Here is a 6,743-nt window from a genome sequence, read left to right as displayed (position 1 = left end):
AAATATGTGTAGAATGAATGACTTGGGAACCGAGTGCTGTAAATTAACACGCATCAGAATACCCTTCTTTATAAGCTGAAATGGACTCAACCACAGATTGTAAATCCACCTTTTTTGAAAACCTGTCTAGTAGGGCATTTGGCCCCACTCCACCGAAGAGTCTGGGGTGCTTGTCTGCAGACTGAGGCAGGTAACATTAAGGCTAGTGTTAACCGCTGAGATATGTTAAAAGAAGATTGGCTTAGCTTACCTTGCTGGCCTCTCCTTTATTTGTTTGGTAAATATTTATTGTAATATATTTAGGTTTGAAGAGGAATCTTCGGTACAGCCAGCCAGCATTTCCGTGGCGTTAGCTGGAGATCATTCCCTTCCCCTCCCCCAGCCTTCAGATGCTGGGCGTGGACCCTGGAGGGGAAAGTCCACCTACCTGTTCTGTAGCTGGGTTGCTAGGTCTCCGCATTCCAAGAGAAGCCTTCTATGAGGGAGAGAGCCCTAAGGAGGAACAAGGAGAGAGAGGGAAGAGAAAGAAAGAGGAGAGAGGAGGGGGAAAGAGGAGAGAGAGAGAGAGAGAGAGAGAAAGAGAGAGAGAGAGAGAGAGGGAGAGAGAGAGAGAGAGAGAGAGAGAGAGAGAGAGAGAGAATATCATGTGTGCGGTTTGGGTGACCTACTGCAGAGGTGGTGTCCCTCCTGGATCAGTTTACTTCTAGATCAAAGGGTCGTTTGGAAAAGAGATCTTAAAAATAAATAACTAAATAAACAAACAGACAGATGAATTGAAGGTAAATGAACTCCCCTGAGTACCCCTTAACCTGTACTTAGTGTATTTGTAGTAGACAGAAATAGAGTAGTTTCCGGTTGTGGTGGCACATGCCAGTAGGATTTGCTGAAGGAGGCAGAGGCAGGAGGATCACGAGTTCGAGGCCATCCTGAGCTACACATTTAAAAAAAAAAAAAAGAAAAAGAAAAGAAAGAAAGAAATAGCGTAGTTATCCAAAACTAAAACACGGCGGGGAGGAATGGGAGCCTGAGTCACCCACCATCAATCTTTCTTTCTTGGGGGAAGCACTCAGAGGAACAAGAGCATCAGGCTCAGATGAGAGAGAAGGTGGGGGGTGGGGGAGAAGGCTTTCCAACCCAGAATTCAAAAGAGAATTTACACCTTTGAACCTAGCAGAGAGTTTGAGACTAGACTGGTCTTCAAAGCCAACCAGAGCTCCACCATGGGGGAGGGTGTCATGGAGAGACACTAAAATAACCCAGCCCCCCCTGCCTGGACCAGTTAAGTAAAGGTGAAACCCCTTTTCTGGAAGAGTAGTTGTGAAAGAAGAGAGAGCTGAAGAAACTGAGTCAAATAACTTTAGACGGACCTGCCACAGAGAAACGTGATTGATTCTCTTCAAGGCTGAAAATTCTCTCAAGAAATTTGGAGCTGTTGAATTATCTGTAAACTGGGGACAGGGTGGAGTATAATAGAGGCAGGTGGTACAAATGATTTGCTTACTAGAAGGTCTCTTTTCAACCAAAATAAGATATAACCTGATGTGAACTTTTAGAAAACAGGTAAGGTAATATACTTACAGGGATCATTTCTATAGTTCATACTAGAGAGATTTCTCTAATTGTGCAGATCAAGAAAAAGAAAGGAAAACAGATATTTTAGTAGTCTGTGTTTCAGAAGAGTGCTTGCCTACCATGTGCAGAGGATTTGGCTCAGTAGAAAAGTATTGCCTGTCATGTCTACGGCTCGGGGTTCAACCAGTTGGAGGAAGGGTGCCACAAGGGAGCACCTGCCTAGAAAAAAAAAAAATCTAAAGAAAGATGAATAGTAATAAGAGAATGTACAATGGCCAGGAGCAGAAAGACATGTTTGCTGAGGGGATCAGAAGGAGAAGGGAGCCTATAGCATAAGCAAAGGAACGGGGAAGTAGTGGGAAGATAAAGGGTATTAAATACCAAGATAAACTGTACAGTTTACATGTAGTCCAGTGTCTTAGTTAGGGTTTTACTGCTGTGAACAGACACCATGACAAAGACAAGTCTTATAAAGGACATTTAATTGGGACTGGTTTACAGGTTCAAAGGTTCAGTCCATTCTCACCAAGGTGGGAGCATGGCAGCATCCAGACAAGCATTGTACAGGAGGAGCTGAGAGTTCTACATCTTCATCTGAAGGCTGCTAGCAGAATACTGACTTCTAGGCAGCTAAGATGAGGGTCTTAAAGCCCACGACCACAGGGATGCACCTATTCCAACAAGGCCACACCTCCAAATAGTGCCACTCCCTGGACCAAGAATATTCAAACCATAACAGGCTGGCCGTCTCCATCCTGCAACCTCAGCCTCAGAGCCATGAGGTTGCAAGAGTACACCAAGACACTCCACTTACTGAAGGCTTTGGAGCAAGACAGCTGAGGCCTGGCAGAAGGCTAAGCTAGGTCTGTATGACAGATGCAATGGCAAGGCTTAATGGAGGTGGCCAGCCTTGTACACTAGGGCAGTGCAAAGCAAAGGGGACTGTTAATCCCAGAGATGGGAGGAGAAAGGCCACAGACCGAAACCACCTTGGCTAAATTAATTAAAGCAAGCTTTTTTATTCATGGACATGGACTGACTCCCCTAAGGCGGGGTTTGAGAGGCCAGCATTGGAAGTAAAGGAGACAAGACAAGACTTTTATAAATCATGGGCAGGGGAGTTCTAAATGGGAGATTTGGTGGGCAAAACAGGCAGAGTTATAGGAACAGAACATAAGCATAACAAGTTAGTCCCTCCTGAACAAAGACATGTTTGCAAGGTGGGCAGAACAAGGTAGTCATAACAACATATACTCATAACAATGGTAGTTATACAACCTTATGAAACAAAGGTAGGGTTGCAAGATGGTTATAAACAACTCTTTGGAACAAAAGCATGATTGCCATTCCTAAAACAGGCAGTACAGAACTACTTGTAGTTAAGATTACAGGGGGTATAACCCAATCCTTGAGAAACAGAGATTTAATCATAAACAAGAACAAACCTAGTTTGTCTTTACAGTAAGATGGTTTTCAAGCCCAAGATGGAGGCAGGCTGGTTCCTCAGAACCAGAGACCATTACCTAGAAGCATTTTCAGGATATTTCTCATTGTTTAGTTCTTGAGCTTTACTTACATAGCTTATTATGGTTATTATTTATTTAATTTTTGGAAACAAGAGTCTCATTATGTGGCCAAAGCAAACCTCAGACTCACTATGTAACTCAGGCAGGCCTTGAATTCATGACAACCCTGCCTTCTCCTTCTGAGTACTTAGATTACAGGTGTGAACCATCGTGCATACCTAAATATGTAGTCTTTAACAATAATAGTTTACACTAACACGTTGGCTTTTCCTGATTGAGTTGAATGTCTCTTCCTTAGTATGGTTAGGAAAGATAATTTTTAAATATGGTCACAGATGAACCAGGCACATAATCCTACCACGGAAGAGACTGAGGCAAGAAAACTGCCACAAATTCAATGCTAGCCTGGATCACATAGTGAGTTCTGGGCTAATCTAGGCTCCAGAGTGAAAATGTGGTAGTTTGAATGAGAATTGTCCCTGTAGGCTCATATGTTTGAATACTTGGTCCACAGTTAATGAAACTGTTTGGCAAGGATTAGGAGGTGTGGCCTTGTTAGAGAAAGTATGTCACTGTGGACAGGGTTTGAAGTTTCCAAAGACTCTGGCCACTCCCAGTATCTCTCTCTCTGCCTCTTACTATGTATCAAGATGTGAGCTCTTAGCTCCAGCACAACGCCTACCCACCGTCATACTCCTCACCATGATGGTCACAGATTCTAACTCTTTGAAACTGTAAAGCCAAAATAAACTCTTTCTTCTGTAAACTGCCTTGGTCACAGTATCTTATAGCAATAGGAAAGTAAGGAAAACAAAGCAAGGTGGGAGGGAGACAGAGGAGTCGGGAAGGAAAGGAAGGATGAGAGGGAAGGGGAAAGGTAATACTTCATATGCTCTTCCAACTTTGCGGTCAAGGACATCCAAGGGTCTCCAAAAGGCATTTCCTTCCCCTCACCCATTTCTCAAGTCTTCCCAGCTTAGCCTGAGAAGTAGAGCCGTGGAGACCAGTGACCTCCGAGCAGAGCCCCGACTCTGGAGTCAAGACACCATGTCCTAACCACCTCTGGGAGAGCTCTAGCTCCAGCCAACTCATCTCAGTTCTTTACAGTCATCCATCCCCAGCTTCCTCTGAGAATTAAGAAGAGGGGCCCAAGCTGGCTGTGGTATCACATGCCCCTCAAACCAGCACTCAGGAGGAAGAGGCATCTCTGTGTTCCAGGTGAACCAGGGCTCTACAGTTAGACCCTGTCCAAAAAAAAAAAAAAATCCAGAATTTTATATCCATATTTTTATTCATGTATTTATCTTTGATCTCATGGCCATCTCTCTGCCTCTATATCCTGAGTGCTGGTATAACAGTTTGTCACACACACCAAGCTCACTGTCATATTCTTCTTAGGAACTCTTAAGGGCAGGTGTATTATGTTCTGTCCCAGCTCGTCCTTCCACTAGCAGATGACTCTTCAGAACAAAGAATTCCAAGCCACCCTTCCTCATTCCCGGGCAAGAGAAAGACCCACCTGGAAGCTACTTGCTCCGCCCCCATCCTCCATCACCTTTGCCCTCCAGCACTACCAGGGTATCTCTAATACCCTGGGCAATTAAATCCAGTGTCTTCAAAGTTCCCAGTGTAAACTGCAAGTAAGGGCGTCCTTTGAAAGAAAGCCATACATGCCTAATTCTGACGGAATGACAAGAACAGGCTTTTTCCACATAATTTTTTTTCAGTGTTGTTAAAACAACCTTCTGAATAGACAGCCAGCTTCCCCCCACACACACCCAAACAACAGCTGATTCCACCTCCCACCTCTTCCCTTCTCCTGTCAGTGAAGGAGCTGAGCCTGGCAACTGAAATCTGTACACACATCCCCAGCTCCTCAGAATTCCTCCAGTCTTCCCTGTCTACCGTGTCAGGGTTTTGGCGGAAGTGTACTGATTGATTTGCTTCATCTGAACTTTTTTTTCGAAGTTTACATTTCATACTACAGAGGCAAGTTGACAGGCAGAAGTAACAGAGACTGGGATGAGATGATAGCTCGGTCAAGAAAGCACTTACTTTGCAAGTGTGAGACCCTAAGTTCAATTCCCCAGAGCCCAGTTAAAAAGCTGGGTGCAGTGTGTGTGTATACTTGTAATCCCAGAGACAGACAGATTCCTGGAGCTCACTGGCCAGCTAGCATAGCCTACTTGGTATTCTAGGTATTCAGGAGCAATGAGAGACTTTGTCTCAAAAAACAAAGGTGATGAGGCTTCCTGAAGAACCACAGCCATAGGTACACGTGTGGGAACATTCATAAATAACACATGCAAAACGGTGTGTGTGTGTGTGTGTGTGTGTGTGTGTTGGGGGTGGATTTGGAGATAAGACACCTGACAGAGCAGCTTTGGCTCCTTTAAAAGAGAATCTGATCTTCCTCACTGGCTTTGGGATCTGCTCCAGTGTCAAAGCTAAGACAGCCCTTTTCCCAGAGGCCCCTAGTCAGTGAGCACAGCTTGATAGTGGGAGAGAGGGGACTGGCAGTTTCTGCCCTCTGCTGGACTCTCCTTAAGGGCTCTCTCTGCTCTAGAGCTTCCCATTAGTAGGATCTGCACCGTGGCTTGAGGTCTGGCTTGCTTGATTTTGTTTCTCATGTCCACTTCAGTGAAAGGTATTGGGTCTGCATCAAAGACTCAAGCTGTCTGTTCCTGCTTCCTCTCTGTCCTACACAGACATTATTGCCCAAAACAGCTTTGTCTTAGCACCTGCTTCCAAAAGACCACTTGAATGGATTCTGTTGTTTCAAAAGTTGTCAAAAAAAAAAAAAAAAAAAAAAAAAGAAGAAGAAGAAGCATTATTTACCTGATCTACCTGGTGAGTTCCAGGACAGCCAGGGCTATGTAGAGAGACCCTGTCTCAAAAAGAAAAGAATAAGAACCCCTCCTGGTACACATTTATTGCCCCCTCAGAAGGCTGAGGCAGGAGGCTCCCTTAAGACCAAGAGTTCAAGATCAGGTTAGGCAACATAAGTGAGATTCTGGGTAACAAACAAACAAAAAACCTTCTAGATAGGATAACGTACAGATAGGTTCTGGGAGGAGTTGGCCTGTATGTTAACCTTGTCCCTGAAGGTGAAGTGGGAGAGCCCTATCCTGCAACAATTTCAGGCAGAGAGATAGCCGTGAACACAGAGAGCATGGAATTGGCTGGCTGTTATTAAGTTGCTTTGAGCCCTGCCTGGAGATAATGAAAAGCTGAGAGCAGCTAACAAACATTGAAAATTAACTGTGAGGACCAGAGGGCCTCTTTGATGGCTTACAAAGAGGCCCTTATCTACAGCAGTGGGTGACTGCAAAATATCTGAAGACCAAACTCCTGACTCCAGAGTTCCCAGAGGCCCATCTGCAATCAAGCTCAGGGTCCTGAGTGGGAAAGCCAGGAATCCCTAAGCACGAGATGAAGATCTAGGAGGGCACAGAAAAGGTTTTGGTTGCCTACACTTCTCTGAGTCTTAAGAGGGGTGCCTACTCTTGTCTGTTAAGAGCTAAAACTCTCCCCCACGGGAAGGAGACATTGCAAACGCCTCTTCCTGCTCAGAATCTCTCTGGCCTACCAGAATTCTAATTAAGGCTCAGTTGCAGCACAGTCCAGTGGGGCTATAATAGGCCC

Source organism: Grammomys surdaster, unplaced genomic scaffold, assembly GCF_004785775.1.
Source record: "Grammomys surdaster isolate TR1022 unplaced genomic scaffold, NIH_TR_1.0 125849, whole genome shotgun sequence".
In the NCBI taxonomy this organism is placed as follows: Eukaryota; Metazoa; Chordata; class Mammalia; order Rodentia; family Muridae; genus Grammomys; species Grammomys surdaster.
This window is presented reverse-complemented; position numbering follows the sequence as displayed.